This window comes from Kogia breviceps, chromosome 9 (assembly GCF_026419965.1).
Source record: "Kogia breviceps isolate mKogBre1 chromosome 9, mKogBre1 haplotype 1, whole genome shotgun sequence".
Lineage (NCBI taxonomy): Eukaryota > Metazoa > Chordata > Mammalia > Artiodactyla > Physeteridae > Kogia > Kogia breviceps.
Window position 1 is genome coordinate 22,931,391 of NC_081318.1, and position 23,025 is coordinate 22,954,415.

General features: G+C 39.0%; 1 protein-coding gene across 14 annotated transcripts in view; it reads right to left on the reverse strand.

The window, feature by feature from the left end:
* Positions 1-21,488, reverse strand: part of NRF1 (nuclear respiratory factor 1) — a 127,963-nt gene extending 106,475 nt beyond the window's left edge. For 4 of the 14 annotated variants that reach the window (XM_059074449.2, XM_059074448.2, XM_059074454.2 and 1 more), the window contains exon 1: positions 21,171-21,488. The gene's annotated coding sequence lies outside the window, so the exon portion shown is untranslated. Of the gene's footprint in view, positions 1-9,877; positions 11,409-20,464; positions 20,510-21,170 lie in introns of those variants that run through there. The other 10 variants (XM_067042177.1, XM_067042171.1, XM_067042181.1 and 7 more) reach the window with 8 other exon arrangements.
* Positions 21,489-23,025: the final 1,537 nt, after the last annotated feature.

Consider the following 23,025-nt stretch of genomic DNA (forward strand, 5'->3'; position numbering starts at 1 on the left):
TAGCATGACACAAAATTTGAGACAAGTGCCATCATAGGCTACTGCTGGCAAACATTAGCTCCATCAAATTATTATTTAAAGTGAAGAAGGAAAAGTCATAGGCATTTCTCTCACCAGGGGCAGTGTTAGGAAAGCTCCACCAGCAACACTGTCTCTTCATTAGATGAAGTTGACCCACCCCCGATTTCTTCAGTCTTTCCCCACCACCATGCATCCTATACATTAAAATGTATTCAACAGTATATAACTATTATTAACTATACATTATGTATATTATATATAAATTATATTTTTGCATTTATATGTAAATTATAAATATATATATACCATAGCATTATATAACTATAAAGCTATTCAGCATTATCTAACTACAGGCTATGATGACTTATTTTGGAGGAGTTCCTGACTACGCCTGAAAATCCCTGTCCCCCACCTCTACTACGGAACATTGGTGTTTGACATATGTATTTTTCCCATTAATATATTTTATTTTTAGAGCAGTCTTACATTTATAGAAAGCTGAAGCAGAAAGTACAGTGAGTTGCCATATAACCCCTTCACCACTTCCCCCTCTCCTATTAACATCCTGCTTTAGAGTGGTAAATTTGTTACAGCTGATGAACCAATATTAACTTAAGGCCATAGTTTACATTAGAGTCCACTCTTTGTTATACAGTCTATGGGTTTTGTCAGCTGTATTACGACGTACCCTCCATTTGAGGAGGGTACAAACAGAATGGTTTTATTGAGTATCAAACAGAATGGTTTTATTGCCCCCAAAACCCCGTGCTCCCTCTCTCCCTTCTCCCATACCCTGGCAACCACTGATCCTTTCACTATCTCCACAGTTTTGCCTTTCCCAGAACTTCATAAAGCTGGGATCATACACTATGTAGCCTTTTCTGGTTGGCTTCTTTCATTTAGTAATATGCATTTAAGATTCCTCCATGTCTTTTCATGGCTTGATAGCTCACTTCTTTTTAGTGATAAATAATACCCCATTGTATGCAGTATTAGTTATGAATTAATAATGGAGGTACCAGTTATGAATTCTTTCTTTCATGGATCATGCTTTTGGTATTATATCTAAAAAATCATCACCATACTCAAGGTCATCTAAGTTTTCTCCTATGTTATCTTCTAGGAGTTTTATAGTTTTCCCTCTTATACTTAGGTCTGTGATCCATTTTGAGTTAATTTTTATAAAGGGTATGAAGTCTGTTCATTTTTTGGCCAGTAGATATCCAGGTGTTCCAGCACCATTTGTTGAAGAGACTATCTTTGCTCCATCGTATTGCCTTTGCTCCTTTGTCAAAGATCAGCTGACTATATTTATGGGGATCTATTTCTGGGCTCTCTATTCTGTTTAATTGATCTGTTTGTCTATTCTTTTACCAATACCACACTGCCTTGATTACTGTAGCTTTATAGTGAGTCTTTTTTTTTTTTTTTTTTTTTTTTTTTTTTTTTGCGGTATGCGGGCCTCTCACTGCTGTGGCCTCTCCCGTTGCGGAGCACAGGCTCCGGACGCGCAGGCCCAGCGGCCATGGCTCACGGGCTTAGTTGCTCCGCGGCATGTGGGATCTTCCCGAACTAGGGCACGAACCCGTGTCTCCTGCATCGGCAGGCGGACTCTCAACCACTGCGCCACCAGGGAAGCCCTATAGTGAGTCTTGAAGTCAAGTAGTGGCAGTCCTCCAACTTTGTTTTTCTTTAATACTGTATTAGTTATTCTGGGTCTTTTGCCTCTCCATATAAGCTTTAGAATCAGTTTGTTGATAACCATAAAATCACTTGCTGGGATCTTAATTGGGACTGCACTGAATCTGCAGATTAAGTTGGGAAGAACTGACATCTTAACACAATTGAGTCTTCCTGTCCATGAATATGGAATCTATTTTAGTTCTTCTTTGATTTCTTTCATCTGAGCTTTGTAGTTTTTCTCATATAGATCTTGTACATATATTAGATGCATACCTAAATATTTCATCTTTTTCATTTTTAATCAAAAAGTTAAAACCAAAAAAGTACTTAATGTTTAAAGAGATAAGCATCGCTTGTCTGATAATTTTGTTTACTAGAAAAATCTCTCAGATAAGTTTAAAAACATGTTAAACAATACTACCTAACTCTTCCCAGATGTCACTTACACAGTGTTTCCATACTAAGAAGTATGCCATCAATATTTGATATAGATAGTAAATTTACTAGGTATGTGTGGAATACCTAATATGGAAAGCTCATTTTCTTTTCTTTTTCAACTAAAATACGATTACAGCCCTTATGTGGCTATTTTGCAATTTTATGTAATCCATAAAACTGTGTCCCATTTATATTAAAAGGTACCCAGAAAATACATAAACTTAAGTGGGAGGGGGGAATCAAAGGAAAAAAAAATTAACTGTATCTCTGGATGGCAGAGCTGCAAATTTTTTCATCTTCATACTTTCTTTTATTTTCAAAATTCTCTACAAAGATCATATATTACTTTCACACTCCATTAAATCAAATATTATATAGCATGTAAAATTAGTAAACTATAATTGCATGGATCAATAAAGATTAATCTCATATAAGTTTAAAAACATACAAAACAATATGATATCTTTCCTATGGATACAACACATAAAGGTATAGTTTTTCTGTTTTTGTTTTTTAATGCAGGGGAAAGGTAAACATCAAATTCAGAATAATGGTCACAGCTGGAAAGGGAAAGGATGAGGAAGGAATGCCCAGGAGGCATTATTATCTGTGATTTTTTTTTTTTAAGTTGGGTAGAAGATACACTGTATTCATTATATTGTTCTATATCCTTATTTATGCCTGAAGTATTTAACAAATTTTTAAAGGTGGCAGCTACAGAAGTCATACCAATGTAGTAGTACTTAACCCTAATCTCCTCAAACTACTTAACTAGGATATGGCACTAGAGGAATAATAGATACAAATATATCTTCCATAAAGGATAAAATTATTTGAAAAATGTAAAGTAGGAGTCCTGAAATTGGGTTTTCATGTGTATATTTACAAGCAAATAACAATCTGAAACCTATATTCGATAAAATATCTGCAGCAACCATTCCAATCTGTGCCTTGCACACAGAGCTCAAAATTAAATCTGTTCAGGAAATGTAATTGATAAATTATTTTTAATTTGACCTTATTTTACATTTCCACTTACAACTGTTTGAAAGCAGACTTTTTACTTTGGTCAGTTTTAAAACAGTATTTAATCTTTGAAGGATGTCATAAAAATAACCTTATTTTTATGACATCCTTAAAAGGTGACTGGTATTTTCCAGTTTGATTTTAAATGGTTTCTAACCAGGACATGGCACCTATGACAAGAAGCACAAGTAAGTGGCTCTCACATAGTAACACACCCCTGTACTAGCTGAATCCTCTCACGCTGTTACATAGGTATGATGATGACAAAAGTTTAGGTAATGCCTACCCTACCCAACTTTTTAGGAGTATCCATTTGTAAACTGAAACAATGACCTTCAAGGACAAAAGGTAAATTCACAAGATGTTTGAAGGAACTTCTTAAAGTAGACTCAGTTAACTTTTAACATGAAACAAAAAAAGTGTGTGGTTTTGACTGTTAGAAATGCCTTAACTTATCTCTTACAATCTTTACTTGAAATAGGAGTAAAAAGTTTTTTAAAAGTTGGGATTGGGGGTGGGGGTACAGGAAGGCCTGGGATGGTTTAGAACTAATACTGTTCCTTCCCATTTCCACCCCCAATTTACTGCCCATTCCTACATCCTAGCCCTAAACTAGAAGTAGACTGTAACAAACAAATCACTTGAAAACAAGAGGAGTACTACTTAACAAAATTTGAGATTATCAAAATGTAGCTAGATGAACTGAGGCTTACACACTAAAAGAGGGTATATCACACCATCTTATCACCCAATTTCTTGCCCCCAAAATACATAGTAGGGTATTAATAGGACAGGTTTCCTTAAAGAGGAAAATGACTACCTGTGTCTGCAGTTTATATAGACGCAGGACTTTTAGTCACTATTCTTCAAAAAAAGTGATTTGTTTTTAACATTCACTGTCAGTAACTCTTTTTGAAGAGACGTTACTAGATTAAGTACAACCCAGGACCTACTGAAATTTAAATGAGATGTTTGCTTTTCAGATAAGATCCATCTGACTTGAGGATCCTCTCTTAGACCACTACAAGTTAAAGGACCCAAAAAGTAGAGGACTCATTAACAGAAACCTAACAAGGCTGAAATTGTTGGCTGTGTAAGAACTTGTACATGTGTATCCTTTTCCTGTGCATTCCTGAAATCAGTTAGTTCTAATTTCAACATCACCTTAGTTGTAGTTATTTCATCATTTGCGTTTACCAAGTATATTATCATCCACATTTCATTAGCTCAACTTATTCTCACCAATGTCTGTGGGAAAGCTGCCTGATCAAGATTGCTTGGATGGATGTAGGCTGCTACATAATTTTACTCACCAAGTTTTTTCCTGTTTAAATGTCATCAAATCACATTCATAAAACAAATATATTTTGAGCACCTTTTCTGTGAAAAATCCTGGATCAGAAACTGAAGGGGGACATGTGGGGTGATTAGTTTAACCCTCAAATAGCTTACAGCAGCAGTTCTCAAAGTGAACCTTATAACCCTGGGAGTCCCTGTGATTTCTTCAAGGGATCAGTGAGGTCAAAACTATTTTCATAATAACTAAGACATTCTTTGCCTTTTTTCACTGTACTTATATTTGCACTTAGAATGCAAAAGCAATGGTAGGGTAAAACTACTGGCATCTTAGCACAATTAAAGGCAGTGGCACCAAACTGTACTAGTCATCATTATATTCTTCACCTTCATGTACTCACAGTAAAAGGAAAGAGTCAATTTCATAATTTAAGAATGTGCTGATGAAAGAGTAAAAATTATTAATTTTATTAAATCTTCACCCTTGAATTCATGTCTTTTTACTATTCTGTGTAATCAGATGGAAAGTATACATGCAGTACTTCTGCATTCGGAAGCGTGATGGCTATTTCAAAAAGCACATAAACCATGCTTTGAGTCGCAAACTGAATTACCCACATTTTTCCCCAACAAACACCATTTTTACTTGAAAGAGTAGCTGACAAACTATATGGCTATTCAGATCTGGGTAACTGATAGTCATTTTCCCAAAAATTAACAAAGTGAGCCTATCACTTCAAGGAAAACAACTGAGAGCATTTGTTGTCAATGATAAAATTGGGTATTTCAAGTGATAATTAGAATTTTGGAAAACTTGTATCTGCCACAGTGAGCTTGACAGCCTTCCATTACTTAAAAGTCTTTTCTGATGAGATCAGTGGTAGTGTTAATGAATGTGATTTTTGTGTCAACATTTAGAAGATCTGCATAACTCAGTGAACTAGTATTTTCCAAATGACCAATGTATGATGTTACAAAATCATGCATGGATTAAAAGATCCATTCAAAGTGCATGATAAATCAACAGATTTTAACATAACAAAGCACAGATATGGTTTCAGATTCCACATTGCAATTCACCTTTAAGAAATTAACACTGCTGAGTTTTCATGTAATATCAAAGAATATCATATCCACAGTAATCTGAAAAGGTTCTTAAAATACTCTTCCCTTTTCCAAACAGATCTTTTTTTTTCTTAACATCTTTATTGGAGTATAACTGTTTTACAATAGTGTGTTAGTTTCTCCTTTACATCAAAGTGAACCAGTTATACATATACATATGTTCCCATATCTATACTTTAACCAAAGCTGTAACATACTGCAGCAGACTGAGTGCAAAAGTAGATAGGAGTATCCAGCTGTCTTCTATCAAGCCAGACACAAGGGGACTTCCCTGGTGGCGCAGTGGTTGAGAGTCCGCCTGCCAATGCAGGGGACATGGGATCGAGCCCTGGTCCGGGAGGATCCCACATGCCGCGGAGCAGCTGGGCCCATGTGCTACAACTACTGAGCCTGTGCTCTAGAGCCTGCGAGCCACAACTACTGAGCCCACGTGCCACAACTACTGAGGCCCACGTGCCTAGAGCCCGTGCTCTGTAACAAGAGAAGCCACTGCAATGAGAAGCCCGCGCACCGCAAAGAAGAGTAGCCCCCGCTCCCCGCAACTAGAGAAAGCCCGCGCGCAGCAACGAAGACCCAACGCGGCCAAAAATAAATTAAATAAAATAAATTAAAAAAAAAAAAAAAAAAAAAAGCCAGACACAAAAGAGATTTGCAAAAACTGTAAAACAATATCACTCTTCTCACTAAATTGTTTTTGTTTTGGAAAATATAGTTATTTTTAATTAAAATGTTTCATTTACTTTACATGTAGTGGGTATATTATTTTAAAATTAATAAACATTTTTTAAATTTCTCAGTTTTAATTCCTAATACAGTAAGTATCAAAAGTTATAACCCACATAAACAAAAGCTCTTGAGTCCTCAATGACTATTAAGAAGGGTCCTGAACCCAAAGATTAAGAACCACTGGCCTGGGATTTCCCTGGTGGTCAGTGGGTAAGACTCTGCACTCCCAATGCAGGGGGCCCGGGTTTGATCCCTGGTCATGGAACTAGATCCCGCATGCATGCCGCAACTAAGAAGTACACGTGCCACAACTAAGACCCAGCAGAGCCTAAATAAATAAATAAATATTTAAAAAAAAAAAAAAAAAAAAAAAAAGAAGCAGCAGCAGCACTGGCTTACATTGTAACAAAAAGGAGGGAAAAAAAAACCCACATATAATAACCCAAGGTAGACTGTCCATCAAAAGATGAATGGATAAAGATGTGGTATATACATACATACAGGAATATTACTCAGCTATAAAAAAGAATGAAACAATGCCATTTGCAGCAACATGGATGGACCCAGCGATTATCATACGAAGTGAAGTAAGTTAGACAGAGAAAGACAAATATCATATGATATCACTTGTATGTGGAATCTAAAAAATGATACAAATGAACTTATTTACAGAAGATAAATAGACTCACAGACTTAGAAAACAAACTTATGGTTACCAAAGGGGAAAGGTTGGGGGAGAGATAAATTAGGATGTTGGGATTAACATGTACACACTGTATATAAAATAGATAATCAATAAGGACCTACATATAGGCACAGGGAACTCTACTCAATACTCTGTAATAACCTATATGGGAAAAGAATCTGAAAAAGAATAGATATATGTATAACTAAATCACTTTGCTATACACCTGAAACTAGCATAGCATTGTAAATCACGCCCTATACTCCAATATAAAATAATAATTTTAAAAAAAGAAACATTGGCTTACACTTTAACAAAAGAGGGGGAAAAAAGCCCCCACAGATAATTACCCAAGGTAGAATGTTATGGTTACCATAGCCCTCTATTCTTGAATTTTCTAGCTCTTTTTAAACTAGACCTATATTACCTACCTGGCTCTTGAAATAATTTATTTCACCTTGCTGTCAATATAATCAAAATGAATAATTCACTTAGCAAGCATGAAAAGGCCTCAAGCAACACCAGGATGATGTTTTAAACCAATTTGATGAGTTTTTATTCAGTCATTTTCTAAATAAGTAGTCTGAATTAAAACTGGCTTTATTTCCCTGGTATAAATAGCCTATAAAAAGAATTCTTTCAAAAAGAACTATGTAATATACAACTCTCTTGGAAATGCATCTCACACAATCAAATCAGTAATAGAAAGCTATGAAATTTGGTTTCCTGTCTCTCAACAATAGGGTAAAAAAACTAGAAATCCTACACTAGTGCTGAAGGTCAGGATACAAAACACAACATTCAAAAACAAACAAAAAAAACACTTTCTAGAGGACCATATGCACATAAGCAATCATTTGTGTTTTTTAAAGAAGGACACACACACACACACACACACACACACATATTTTGCTTACCCTACCTTGAAGATTACACAAGAAAACTGATAGTGGTAGTTGTTTTGGGGGTGGGAAACTCACTTTTCACTGAATTCCTTTTAAATTGTTTGATCATTTAACAATGTGCATGTAATACTCTAAAATAACTATTTTTAAAACACCATTTCTACATCATCCATTTCTCCAGTCTTTTATCTCAAATGCAAATTCCAAATACTAGTAGATATGGAAATCATTAAATGCATATTTGTTAAATAAGCAATGGACACATATCTCATATACCTGATGGAAGTATCAAAAGCAACCCATCCATCAACCTGGCAGTGATCAGCCACTGATTACCTGAGAGAGTATCTAGTGACGCCATCCATCTGCCCAATATAACTGATACAGTTGCTACTTCAATGGTAACTCTCTTCCTTTTTATATTCACCCCAGCGTTTGTTTTAAGAAATGTTCTCTGGACAACACCAAAGTAGGTAAGTTTAAAGATTCCTTTAGGGAATTCCCTAGAGGTCCAGTGGTTAGGACTCTGTGCTTCCACTGCTGGGGGCCTGGGTTTGATCCCTTGTCAGGGAACTAAGATCCCACAAGCCACGCAGCGCAGCCAAAAAAAAAAAAAAAAAGATTCCTTTAAACCATGCAGCAACATTAAATTCAGCATAAATTTTGCTCCCATTATGCACTAGGCACTATGATTTGATAATGTAACGCTTATAACATACAATGTAACGTGAAAATGTACGCTTGGTTCTAAACACCTAACTACACAATAGAAGTTTAACACTTACACCAATGAAAAAGAAAAGGGGTTTTAATCAATTCTAAATTTAATGAGGCAATCTTATGATGTGGCTACAAATAAACATAATTCAAACTTGGACTACATTAATCATAGTGGCTACACACTGCCCCAAAAAACAGAAAAACATGGACCCACTGTAGTTTGTACTTATCAGACCAGTTGCACTTGTGCTGGGTTCTAGGCCACGCTTGATATCTAGGGGCCCTGACAAAGTGCAGTAGGGTCAGCGTAGTTTGATAATATGGAAGGCAACATGTAGAGTTAGTTACCATGTGTCAAGTACTTCACCTGAATTTCACTTAAATCTCCTCATATCAGTGATACAAGTATTATTATCCTTGTCTTAAAATTAAGGAGATTCAGGCTCAGAAAGATTAAGTAACATGCTCAAAGTTGCAAAATGCTAGGAGGTAGCATTATCAGGATTTAAACCCAAAAGCCCCTTTAGTGGGTTGAATGGTGGCTCCCAAGAAGATATGTCCATATCCTAACTCCTGGAAACTATGAATGTTCTTATTTGGAAAAAAGGTTCCTTCAGATATAACTAAATTAAGGATTCTGGGATGAGGAGATCATCTGGGATTATCCAGGTTGGTACTAAATCCAATGACAAGTGTTCTTATGAGAGTGAGGCCAACAGAGATTACCGACAGAAGAGTAGGAGACAGTGTGCCCATGAAGGCAGAGACTGCAGTGATGTAGCTACAAGTCAAGGAATGCCAGCAGCCACCAAAAGCTGTAAGAGGCAGACAACAGATTCTTTCTCAGTGCCTCCAGAGCGATTGTGGTCCTACAAACACCTGATTCCTGACGTTTGGCCTTCAGAATTATGAGAGAATAAATTTCTGTTGTTTTAAGGCACCAAGTTTATGGTAACTTATTGTAGTAGCCCTAGGAAACTAACTTAGCCCCCAAACTCTATCCTTCCGGCATATCTCATTACCTTTCCAAGAAGGTTTAAGGATCTTGGGATACTTAAACTAAAATAGAGATGACTGAAAGGACTTTATTTTTAAAAAAACCAAAAAACTATACTTATTTTTGGAAGTCCTAAAGAGCAAAAGTGAGATCAGTAGGTAAAAATTACAGGGAGAAACTTCAGTTGAAATTAAACTTTCTAAGCATCTAAAAAAGCATTAAAGACCAAACCGAGTTTCAGTAGTTAGTACCCACCAAAATGATTTCCTATCACTGGATGTGTTCAAGAAGACTGATGACCATGTAACTTTGGGGAGTTGAGCTGGCTTAGATGACTCAGAATCTCTTCCCATTCCTAAGTTCCTAAAAATTATAAAATATTAGATGCTACCACAAAAACCTAGTAATAAGATAAAATATTACAAGTGAATTTTGCAAGGTTTCTATCATGTATTCAAATAAATACTATTAGTTATGTGTTAGGCACTGTGCTTGGTGATGGACACAAACATGATGTCTACTTTCATAAAGCTTACCATCTGGTGGGAGGGACAGACATATATCAAGTAATATACCAACAAATGTAAAATGACATATATAGACATAAATGGTGAAGAAAAAGTACAAAAATAAGGGAAATGTGGTAAAACTTCCCTGAGGAAATGATGCTTGAATAGAGACTTGAATAAAATTTACAAGATTTTACCAGATAAAAGAGAGGAAAAAGCTTTCCAGGCAGAAGGAACAATAGGAAAGGTCTAATGGTTAGGGCAGCATGTTTGATACAAAATGAGTCCAAAAGGTTAAGTACAGCCACATTAAAGAGCTTTGTCTTCATCCTAAATGTGGGACATGATCAAACTTGTGTATTTAGAAAAGATCAATTAATTCTGCCTGCAATGAGGAGAATGGATTAGTGCTCAGCCAGAGTGGATGCAGGTGGGCCAGTGATAGGTTATTCCAACAGTCCAGAAAAGAAACAATAGCAACTCAGACAAAAGTGATAATGGTAGAAATGAAGAGGATAATTTGAGCTTATTTAGAAAGTTAAACAGGATTTGACAATATGGAAAGATCAAGGTTTCTGTTCTGAGAAAACAGATGAAACAGTGATACCCTTCACTGAGGTAAGAAAGAATGGAACAGGGCCAAGTTTGAAAAGGGAATCTCATTTTGGGATGAAGTGCATCTAAGGCATCTGAGAGGTGTCAATTAGGCCACTGGATCTAGAGTTCTTAAACTCTGTTGGCAGGCCAAATCTGAGTATACATATTTACATGGAACAGCTGCATATTCTTTTATCTTTAAGGGAAAACAATTATTGTTATAATCATTATTCTTTAAAAAAAGATAATTTCAAAATTGTGCTAGCCTAAAACACAAGAATCACTACCTTACCAAAGGCCCTAAATTAATACTAACCAAAGATTACCTATTCAAAGGACATTAGATATATACCACTCATTTAGCTACAAAATGGATTTCTTCAGAATGAAAACAATCCATCTTGGTGGATTCTCAAGTTAGGATTAGTGACTGCTCTCACATCTTTCAAACACAAAAACTGAAAAAAAAGTTTGAGGCAAAAAGTTTGTACTTTTTATTCCCAGATTGTCCACCTCCCCCTATGTCTGAAAGATACTGATTTAAGCATCTTAATTGTCAAGTATAAATGATAAAGTTTTTCTCGAAGAGATTCTAATTTTCAAAGTAGAAGGGAAGAGAATAAACAAATCAGACTTTTTTTCTTCCAACACATACCTTCGCAGGCTTTGTATTATACTTAGATGAAAAATGACTAGGCTACTTTAGATATTAATTGTGATAACTAAGGAAATATTTACCCTAGATTTGTTTCCTTCTTGTATAAACAAACAAACTAGCTACCAGAAAGATTAAAGACAGAACTAAATGAGTAGGCAAGAAAAATAGATTACTAACTTTTCTAAAGAGAATCTACTGCACAAAATCTTTGAGAAAGAGCCAGTATTCTTTACATAAAACTAGAATTATATATATCACATACTTAATTGAGGCAGAGGATGAACTAAACTACATAGCATTTTATATTTATAAATGTATTTATAGTTTACATACATAAAATCTTTTGAACTCCCCACAGATAATGCTTTAAAAAAACAAACATGCATTTTTAACACTCCTGTATTATATGATTGCTGCTACTAATATCAATTTGCTCTCAGTGGGAATATAACAACTCAGAAGGTCCCAGGGTAAAATAAAGGACTAATAATACTGAGACAAACTTGTTCGCTTTAGAAACTATCCTACAAATAGGAATCTTGGCTCATGAAGTGTGAGGGCAGAGTGGAGAAAAAGCAAGTTAATATGTGAATGAAACTGAGGTTAACCCAGGATTTAGCTCTCATTCTCACTAAGTAAGCTTTCATAGGCAAGCCCTTCCGCCCTTACTCCAAGTTACCCTTACCTCAGCAAAACCACACAGAGCATGAAACAGACAGTAAGCATTTCCTGGACTAATTTGTATTTGGATAGAAACTTTAATATCTTTTATATTTCATTAAAATAGATTTATAACTGCCCCATTAAGAATGTTTCAGGGCAAAAATAGACAAACACCCTTAGACATTTTTGGTTCAAGACAGTATACAGAGTATTATTTCATATTATCATATACAGTATATATCCATGCACAGTATGTGTGTGTGCATGCAAGTACATACATGTACACTTAGGAAAGTATCTAAAACCATATAATTAAAATATTGTTAAATATGTATGATTGATTTACAATTATTTTGAATTTTCTTTTCTTTGCTTTTCTATAATAAATACATATACGCACCTTTTTACATTAAGAAAATATATTTATTCTTTACCATGTCATAACACGAGACTCAGAACTAATTTTAGAAAGAATTTTTATTTAGAAGAAACTTTACCATCTCTGTCCTCTTCATTTTTCAAATGGGGAAAAAGGCCCAGTGAGGATATGTGACTTGCCTGGCCCAAATCTGAGAGTTGACTCCCTATGGCCATAATTATATTATTCATACTTATGTTTATTTTTTCTAATTCTGAAAGTTAATGCATTTTCATTAAAAATAATCTGAAAAATAATGAAAGCTATAGAAAAGAAAAGGAAAATCACATATATGCTTATAAACCAAAAATAACCATTGATTTGGGGGGTTTTTTGTTTGTTTCCTTTCTAAAAATTTTCACTACAAAAATAATACATTTTCAATGTAGAAAAACTTAAAAAATATAAAGATAAAAATTAAGAAAGAAAGACAAAAATTTTAACACTCAATCACATAATTGGCGATACCGGAATTGTTTCTTTAGACTTAGTTCCTAAAGCCAGTTTGGGGTCAACAGACTAGTTCTATGATGGTATTTTTATGTAGCAAACCCTGGTTGATTGTTTAATTTGTGATTATATTTATATAAAAGATCTATTACTGAAAATTTTATTTCACAATTGTTTAATGAAAGACAAAGGACTAAAAAAAGGTGAACAAAGAAAATACTCCAGTTCTATTTATGGACAGATTTAGTGAATGTAAACATAATCCACAAACACAAGCCCAACTGCAAGCTGCATAACACAAATTTTCTTAAGATTACCCAATATGTTTATTCATGTAATTCTTTTTTTTTTTAAAATTCATGTAATTCTTGTATTTACCAATACTTTTACAGGGTAACCTATACAGTTGCCAACTGGTACAGAAAAGAAAAATGAATTATGAGCAAATATATTTATAAAAACAAGCAAATCAAACTCATAAATTACTGAACCATCATTAACTCAATTAGCAAGACATTTGAAAATATTCATTTTTATCTGATCCTTTTAAAATTTCCACCTTCTACATATTTTATAATGTACATTAATGTATTAGTACAATAAGAGGAATACCATTTATAAATAAATGTGACTCAGAATGTGTGCTCAAAATTTACTTGTAAGGATGACAATAAAATTTGGAGATCACTGCCCAGAATCTGGGGCCTAGCTGACAAAACTGTCTCCTAATGCAATTTCAAAGATCCAAAGATTAGAAGAAAGTAAAAATGACCAATTATCTAAAACTTCATATGAAATATTTTAGGAATCAAGTAAGTTCTAGTATGAAACATTATTAAATAATTTGCTTAAATTTCCAGATTTTGGGAGTTCCCTGGTGGTGCAGTGGTTAAGAATCCGCCTGCTAATGCAGGGGACACGGGTTCAATCCCTGGTCCGGGAAGATCCCACATGCCACGGAGCAACTAAGCCCATGCGCCACAACTACTGAGCCTGCACTATAGAGCCCGCGAGCCGCAACTACTGAAGCCCGCGCTCCTAGAGCCCATGCTCCACAACAAGAGAAGCCACGGCAATGAGAAGCCCGCACACCGCAACGAAGAGTAGCCCCCGCTCGCCACAACTAGAGAAAGCCCACGCGAAGCAATGAAGACACACTTCCAAAAGTAAACTAATTAATTAATTAATTATTTTAAAAATCCAGGTTTTATCAATGGCTTAAGAAATGTAAACATTAGCAATCTGTTACCATTACATCATTTTAGACCTCAAAACATTTCATAATTGTCATATTTCACACACACCCTATAAGACAGGCCAATGGTATTTTCATTTCATGGTCAGAAAAATTAAGCAAGGAGAGAATAAATGTGTTGTCCCAGATCACTGGATTGGTACATGTGCCTTTTAGAAGTTTTCCAAAGTGCATATAAACAACTACCACGTTAAAAATGAATTTGACTTTGTTGTACACCTGAAACGAACACATGATTCAACTATACTCCAATATAAAATAAAAATTAAAAATGTTTTTTTTCTTGGTGTGGTACGCGGGCCTCTTACCGCTGCGGCCTCTCCCGTTGCGGAGCACAGGCTCCGGACGTGCAGGCTCAGCGGCCATGGCTCACGGGCCCAGCCGCTCCACGGCATGTGAGATCTTCCCAGACCGGGGCACGAACCCGTATTCCCTGCATTGGCAGGCGGACTCTCAACCACTGCGCCACCAAGGCCAAAAAATAATTTTTTTAAAAATGAATTTGAGTGCAGTCTAATGAACCACTTAGCTTTCTTTCAAAACTCACTTTCTCTTTAAAACAATAGTAATTTGACGGGCTTCCCTGGTGGCGCAGTGGTTGAGAGTCCGCCTGCCAATGCAGGGAATACGGGTTCGTGCCCCGGTCTGGGAAGATCTCACATGCCGTGGAGCGGCTGGGCCCGTGAGCCATGGCCGCTGAGCCTGCACGTCCGGAGCCTGTGCTCCGCAACGGGAGAGGCCGCAGCGGTAAGAGGCCCGCGTACCACACCAAGAAAAAAAAAAAACAATAGTAATTTGATCCCCGCACAAAGCCCATTGTATAGAGAGCATGAATAGTCATAAACAGTGTGAATTCTGGAATATAAAAAAGCAAGGAATTCAGATGACTTGACAAAATTCTGAGGCTGGTTAAGCTTTGGTTTGGCATTCCTCCCACCTTCCTTCTGGTGCTCCTGCTCCTATCTCCGAAAGGTACCTTACATCTTCCCAAAGTTCCTCACCCCAGACACCTACTCAAAGTTTCTTTCCCTTGCTTGACCTAGCCCAGTCGGGATAACTGATTTCAGCCAACTAACAGAAGCAACATTTGACTTAATCATTAACACTACCAAAAAGGGCCTTGACTTTTCTGTCTGTCAAGAACCCCTTGAGAATCTCATTAAAATTAAGGACCCTCTCCCCAGAAAAATCATATAGGCCCACACAGTATTTTTCAAACAATTTCAAGATTCAGGATCACACAGCCAAAATATATCCATGAACCCCAGAACTATAAAACCCAGGTTAAAAAACTCTGCACTTAACCTATAAATATCATAAAACTTCAAAATCCTTCAAAAGAGATTATAAACTTTAAAGATTATAAACTCAAATATACGATACTATATATACTCAAATACATAAACTCTAATTGTTAAAATTTAAGTCATCTCCCAAAGTTTTTATACTGTAATTCCCATGAGAGAAGGAGAGTAACAGGACCTATTTCTAAGCACGGGTCACCTATTAAATTGTGTTTTAAGGCCCTACCCCTATATCCAATAAGACTCCAGAAATCCATTGTGTTTAATTATCATGATTCATGGCAAAATACATACATACACACAAACACATTCAGAAAATTTAATTTCTTAACTGCCAAATCCAGTTTTTATCCCAGTGAGCACTGTAGTATTTCACATTGCTAAATCCTCTGTTAAAATTGCATTAATCCCTATCCTCAGCTTCTTCAACCCTATACCATTTATCTTATCTCGCCATTGTTTTTCAACTTCCTTCACAGGCCTCTCTTCTTCCACTTGACCTTCAGATATAGATGCTACCCAAGGTTGCCTTAGTTGTTTCCTCACTCTTGATATACTCTTTTGCAGTTTTATATGACATTAGATCAATGAATACAAATCTCCTAATAGATCTCCTCTTCCCCTTGAGCTCCAGTCCAAGTCTTCAGGTACCTAACCTATTTGACATATCTTGATTCTCACACCTAGCATCATACCCTATTACCTTCCTCCTCAAATTCTGTTCTCCCTATACATTCCCTACCTTATGAAAGGCATCATCATCATCATCCATTAACCAACTATAATCTTTAACTCCCCCATGCTCTTCCCAATCAGGCCACAACCTCATCAGCTTCATTTTCCACTACTCCCCAAGTACAGAAAAATCTGCTTGCTTTCTAAAATCAGATTATCATTCCCTTAATCTAGCCTCTTCTTTTTCATCAGTAAAACAGCTACTCACCCTTCAAAGTCCTACTTAAGCATCCACTATATGAAAAGTCTTTCCTAACCTCACTTACTCTCCCTGCATCACCCACCCCTTCCCCCAGAATTCCCTCCTTCCTTCTATAATCCCACACCACTCTTTCTTTATTTTAGTTCTCAACAAACTGTATTATAGTTAGTTGCACCCTTATCTTTCTCCGCTATAGACAAAGCCCACGGTTTGTTACTCTTGCACCTAGGACATGACTGGAATATAGTATGTCTTTAATCAATGTCTGGTGAATAAATGGCACAACTCCAGAGTGAGGACACACTTAGGGTTACTTCTCAGTGGAGGGTACGCCTCATCCTCTTTTGAACATAAAACTAATTAAGTCCCCTAGTCTCTAGCTCCCCATTTCTAGTCCACTGCTTAGTTTTAAGCAATGTTTCACAGGAACATTTCCTCACTTCCTCTTATTCTTTGTAGGTTTAGCTGCCAGCCTAACCACATTAGCATTCAGTGGCAACAACAAAACAGATTCTTCAAGTTCTAAAAAGTAAAGACTTTACAACTACCAACAGTGAAATATAAGCTCTTTTTTAAAAAAATGGTCTAAACATTTATGCATACAAAGTTCATTCTTCATGATTCTGAGAAAGGCTTGTCATAGTTTATCCAACAGGCACCATTTAAGAGTTCCGAAGAAAATGTCCACTTAAACTGTCAGCCAAACTTTTCACATTTGTAACCACAGAAATCAGCATACATGAACTAATCGAAATACTGTGCTTATATACTAAATAATACACTACAAATAGTAGACACTATATATCACCAAACGAAAGTAGCTCTTTTAGCTTCTTTTCAAAATACTGGGCTTCCCTGGTGGCGCAGTGGTTGAGAGTCCGCCTGCCGATGCAGGGGACACGGGTTCGTGCCCCGGTCTGGGGCCGCGGAGCGGCTGGGCCCGTGAGCCATGGCCGCTGAGCCTGCGCGTCCGGAGCCTGTGCTCCACCACAACAGTGAGAGGCCCGCGTACCACAAAAAATAAAATTAAAAAAAAAAATACTACATCTCCAAAATTAAAGCGATCATGCCAATCTGTAAAACTAGATTCTTTTACCAGTATCATCTACCCTTTCCCCCTCTCCTCCCCACCAACTCTCCCCCAACACACACACACACACACACACACACACACACACACACACACACACACACACACACACACACCCGTCCCTTACTAGAAATGGCTTCCTCAGAAATTATTTGATGGCTCGGGAGCAGTTTGATAACGAAGGCTACCAAGTCTGGAATTCTGGAGAAGATTCCTTATGGTCGGTTTATTTTCTAAGCGACTGCTGCTGATGAAAAAAATATATATTCCAAGGTATATATAATCCACTTATTTTCCTTGAGCAATCAAAAATTCTGTTCATTTTCTAAGTTTTGTCCACATTACATCAAAATAACTTCAGACAAAGCATTCTTGTTGCTCCAGGATTAAAAGTTTCCAATAGCTCAATGTGGTTATAATCTTCTGGAAACACCTGAAATTGATTTGTTTCACCTCCTTTACTTTTTCTCCTCCAGCTTGTTCTCCTTAGTAAAATATTGATGGATAAAAGCACTAGCTGAAAAGCCAAGAAAGTGGATAATCCACTCCCTAGTTAATGAGGACGGAACTATATGATACATAATGCTCAAAATTTAACTTGTATCCAGAGCCTAAAAAAATACTGATTGGACTTGGTCTAAATAAAATGTTTCTAAAATAAACGTAACAAGTGGGTTTTTTTTCATTGCTCTTTTACTAAGCATTCATGGAAAATTATATTTGGGTAAGCTCAGGCTGAAAACACTAGCTTTAGCTCTCAAGGAAAACATGAAAGAACAGAGAGAAAATTTCCTTCAGTATAAAACATTTTCTGAAATGTTTTTTACAAAACCAAAGATTGATATTTACCTGTAAGACTGATTTTCCAAATACTATTTATATATGTATTATTAAGCATCACACATAGATATACATAAACGTCTAAGTTCAAATATCGAATTTCCTGGATTAATTACAGCCCCAGAGAGAGTATGCCAAAACTTCTGAGGTTAGAGCAGACACTTCTGAGACTCAACAACCCACAGAGCTCCCCTTTACCCTCCAACTTTTCAGAGTGGCACTGAGTAGATGAACAAGCCCACTGCAGCATGAAGAACTGGGCTTGCCTAAAGATATATCTGACAGAAGCTGAACCTATGCAATAACTTCCTGTTCTCCAGAGACCGGAGGGTGTGCTTCTAAAGGCTGACAGTTTACAGAACTTCCAGAAACCAAAAATTCAGCATACCTTTTCAAATACTTGTGAAAAAATTTTTAATTTCAATAATACTGTTCATTATTATTATTCCCCAACAAACACTTACTGAATGCCTTATTACATATACAGAAAGAGGTATAAAAAATTTAACCCCAGACTACAAAGAGCTTAAATTTCCCTTAAAAGTCACCCATTTTCTATCATTTCACATAAAATACTTCTTGAAGTAAGTCTGCTTGAACCTATGATGTATAGGCAATGCAAACTCAGATATTTAAATCATGGGAAGTTGGTCTTTAGCTCCCTAAAAAACTAGAGATGGATACATAATTGTGACTTAATAAAACCAAAAAACCGTACAATTTTGGGTTCCACTGGAGTATACATGAATTGGGAGGAAAACCTGAAATCCTTTCTCCTTTAATTCCCTCTATGTCTGGACAAGGGCCCTCATTATCTCCTACTCCTATAGTTACTTCCCTAAATCTGCTGAATTTCCTTAAAACCTGGTAAGAAAACTCCTGTCTTGGGGATAAGAAAACTTTTTTCCCCCCCAAATGAGAATATACCAAGACTCCCAAGCAAAAAGTAATTTTCCTCATGTATACTGAGTTTGAGATGGTGGGGGGGGGGAGGAAGGCAGGCAGATGAAATCAAAGGACTTCAAATAAAGATGAACCAAAAGATAGTAAACAGTAATTCTTATTCTGATGCACCTTGTTGAAAGCCACATCTAACTCCTGTCAAAAAAAAAAGTCCCACAAAAAATTCTGCACACAATTCTGGACCCAAGTTAAGAATAAGTATACTACATTACATTTACATTTGATAATTGTATGTTTGCTTTTGGAAACTACACTCGGATGCACAGATGGAGCTAGTCATATTTTCACTACCTATGAAATAACACATCAAGAAATTTCAAACACAATTCTAGGGAGTCAGGCCACTACTGAATTAAGGGAAGGAAAAAACCCCAGCATCTCCAAAGTCCCCCCTCCCCTGAGTGAGGAACAACTCAATAACTTACTGTTCAAGACCAAAGGAAAAGGAATTTTTTTAAAGGCTGGGCGAAGGTGAAATGGGGAAAGGATCACTGTGAGCTGTGACAGCAGATGATGGCCTCGACAAAAGGTGTGAGATGTGCATACCCATTCTCCCGCAGAGCTGACAGTCTCACTCACACTACCTTTCACCTTAAGAGTTTCCAATACATTGTCTCTACACACTTAAGAAAATGTGAATTTTGCTCTGACCACAGAATTAAGCACAAGTGACACCAGCTGTAAAGTAAGCAATTAATATATGGTAATCTAATGTTTAGGAAGGGATGGATACCAGGCAACAGCTCCTCCAACTGGCTGGATATCATGTGAAGCCCTAAAAATATTAAGATTTTTAAACAACTTCAAGTTCTGATGGGCACAGTCAAATAGACTGTCGAAACTTTAGGACGTACAGCAACGACACAACAGGTGAGAGAGATGGTGGACATCACCGCCCAGTTAAGTGGATAACATGCAAAGGGCAAACCCTCGAGTTCCCCGAAAGGCTGGGGATGTGGGCTAATACCCATGCACAAGGCCATCCAGAGCCCCTGTCGTTCCGGTGGCAAAGGTTCGGTTCCTTCCCGGGGTCGCGCCACTCCCCCTGTCCCTCACCCAGGGAACCAACACCCCAAGCACAAGAAGAACCAAGCCCCCTCCACGGGCAGCATCTCTGCTAGGGAAGAAAACACAATGTCGCTCCTTATTTCTGCGTACAAAAGGACTTTGCGCCCTCCTCCTCGAACTGCCGCCGCTGCCGCCTCCTAACTTGCAAGAAGGTGGGCAACGCGCCATATTCCAGCGTCCCCCAGTCTACCTGGGTAACAAGCCCACGCCACCCCGGCGGGAGGGAAGCTTCGGAGATTGCCCGAAGAGCCAGCCTCCTTTCCCGCAGGAGACAGCAGCTCCCGCGCCCCGGCCCAGCCCGCCGTGCCGCGCCGCCCGCGGACCAGACCCTGGAAGGGCCAAGGAGGCGAGCTGGGAGCCACGGCTCCCGTCCCGCGCAGCCCGCCCACCTCCCGCTCCCAGGCCGACGCGCTCTCCCGGGCCTCCTGCTCCCGAAGCCGCAGGAAGGCCGGGCCCGGGCCCCGGGTTCCACGGCGGAGAGGAGGCCGCGGCCCCGAGAGCCTCAGGCGGCAGGGGAGGCCGGAACCCTCGGGCTCTCGGGAGGGCAGCGCCTCCCTCCCAAGCCCGCCAGGACGCCTGGGGCCTAGTGAGGCCTGCGCATCCTCGAGGTGGCGGTTTGACTGGGCCGGGCCGGGGCCCCCCGCCCGAGGCGGGCCGAATCCGGCGGGGGCCCAGGCCTGGAGCCGGGGGCGGCAGGGTGCCGGCTGCGGGGCGGGCCGGCCGGCCGGCGGGCGGGCGGCGTGTTGCGGCTGCGCCGGGGCTGAAATAGCTGGAGATTGCGCGGTAGGGCACTCACCTCAGAGCGGCTGCGCTACCGTGGGCCTGCGCCGTGGAGACTGCGACCGCGCCGGCTCCTCGCAGCCTCCTGCCACCAGCGGCAATGGCGAGCGCTGCCGCCTAAGCCGCCGCCGCCGCCGCCGCCGCCGCCGAGGAGGGGGAGGGGAGGGAGAGGAGGCACGCACGCTACGCACGGGCTCGGCTTCCCCGCCCGGCCGCCGCCATGATGGGAAGGTCGGCACTGCCTCGGCGGGGCATCCCGGAGGGTGTTGGGGCTCGGTCCCCCGCTGTCCCCCGAGGTCTCCCCGCGTTCACATTTCCCTGTAGAGGTTTGGATGGAGCCGGAATCACGAAAGCAACTGTATTAGGGAAATGTGCACGCCCCGGGGAAGTAACGCAGGCGACCCAAGATGGTTGCTAATCTGTAAATAGTCACATTTCTCGCCCCTCAACCCCGGGAAATAGGACCTCCTGAGCGTGCCTCGATAATCGGAGAGGGGTTTCCCCACCTTTTCCTCGCTGCCTTGCCAGTCGCTCCCTCACCCTTTCTTTGAAATGACCTTTGCTTCCCTATTTCAAACCCTGCCCAAGTATTTAAAAGCTAAAGTTTTTGTACAAAGCAATATATAAATGTTTTCGCTCATTCATTCGTTTGGCAGACATTTCCAGATGGCCCATTCAGTGCCAAGTATTTTTCTGGGCGCGCTGGAGATGTACCTGTTAGGAAAAGGAAGTCCTTACTCTCATGAGCGATGATGAGTGGAGGGAGTCAGAAGCAATAGGGACCCCCCCCCGCAAGCAAGTGCCTGAGAAGCAGGGAGGGGTGGAGACTAGAAAAACTACTGTTAGAGACACAGGAGAGGTAGTTTTTGTTGTTCTTTGTTTTTTAAATTGTGATCTGGAGAGTACCTGCATCAGAGTCATTCAGACTGATTATTTAAATCCTGGAGTCCAAATGGTCTCTCCAGGATCTTGGCTTCTTAGCCCAGGAACCCGAATTTCTAACACCCCACCCCGCCTCACCCCACCCCCAAATACACACATTCTCCTGGGGATTGTCATACATACCGTAGTTGAAGAACCGTTGCTTTAGGGAATTACTAAACATCCCAAAGAGTGTCAAAAAACAATTTGACAAAACCAGGATACTTTAATTTTCAAGAAGATTCCATTTACCTCAAAATTCAACATAATTAAAAACGGAATGTCTCTTTTGTCCCGCGTGTCTGAGAGAGTGTCACCGCCTACCACCCAGGTGTTCAAGCTAGAAACCTAGGATTGATCCATTACTCCTTTCTCTCTGAAGTGCCATTATCAGTTAGATCTTTTAAAACAGTTGTTCCCTGTCATTTTTACCTTGGTCCAGGTGACTCTCATCTCTCATCAAGATACTGCAATAGACCCTTCATGGTCTCCCTGCCACAGGGATTGCCGTCCCCAATCCATTCTCCACCCTCCGGCTTGAATGGTCTTTCAAAAAAGTAAATCATGTCACTTTTCTGCTTAACAGGCTTAATAAGGTCCCATTACACATAAGTTAAAGTCTACAATTCTTCGAGGTGCCTGCAGGGCTCTTCGTGATCTCAGCCCCTGCTGCATCTCTAACCTCATCTGTCACAGACTTCTCCCTCAGGCTGCAACCAAACTGGGAAGCTCTCAGGTCATACAAGACAGGAAGTTCTCCCACCTCACAACTTTTGCAAGGGCTGCTGTCTCTGCACAAAACTTCTCTGTCTTTTCCTTCTATTCATCTGCTTAAACCTGTCCCTGAATAATTCCTACTACTCCTTGAGGTCTCCGCCAGGAAACGTTGCCTCATTTCTCCCTTCCATCATCACACCCAATATTTACCACCTATGCTTATTGAGCCCTCA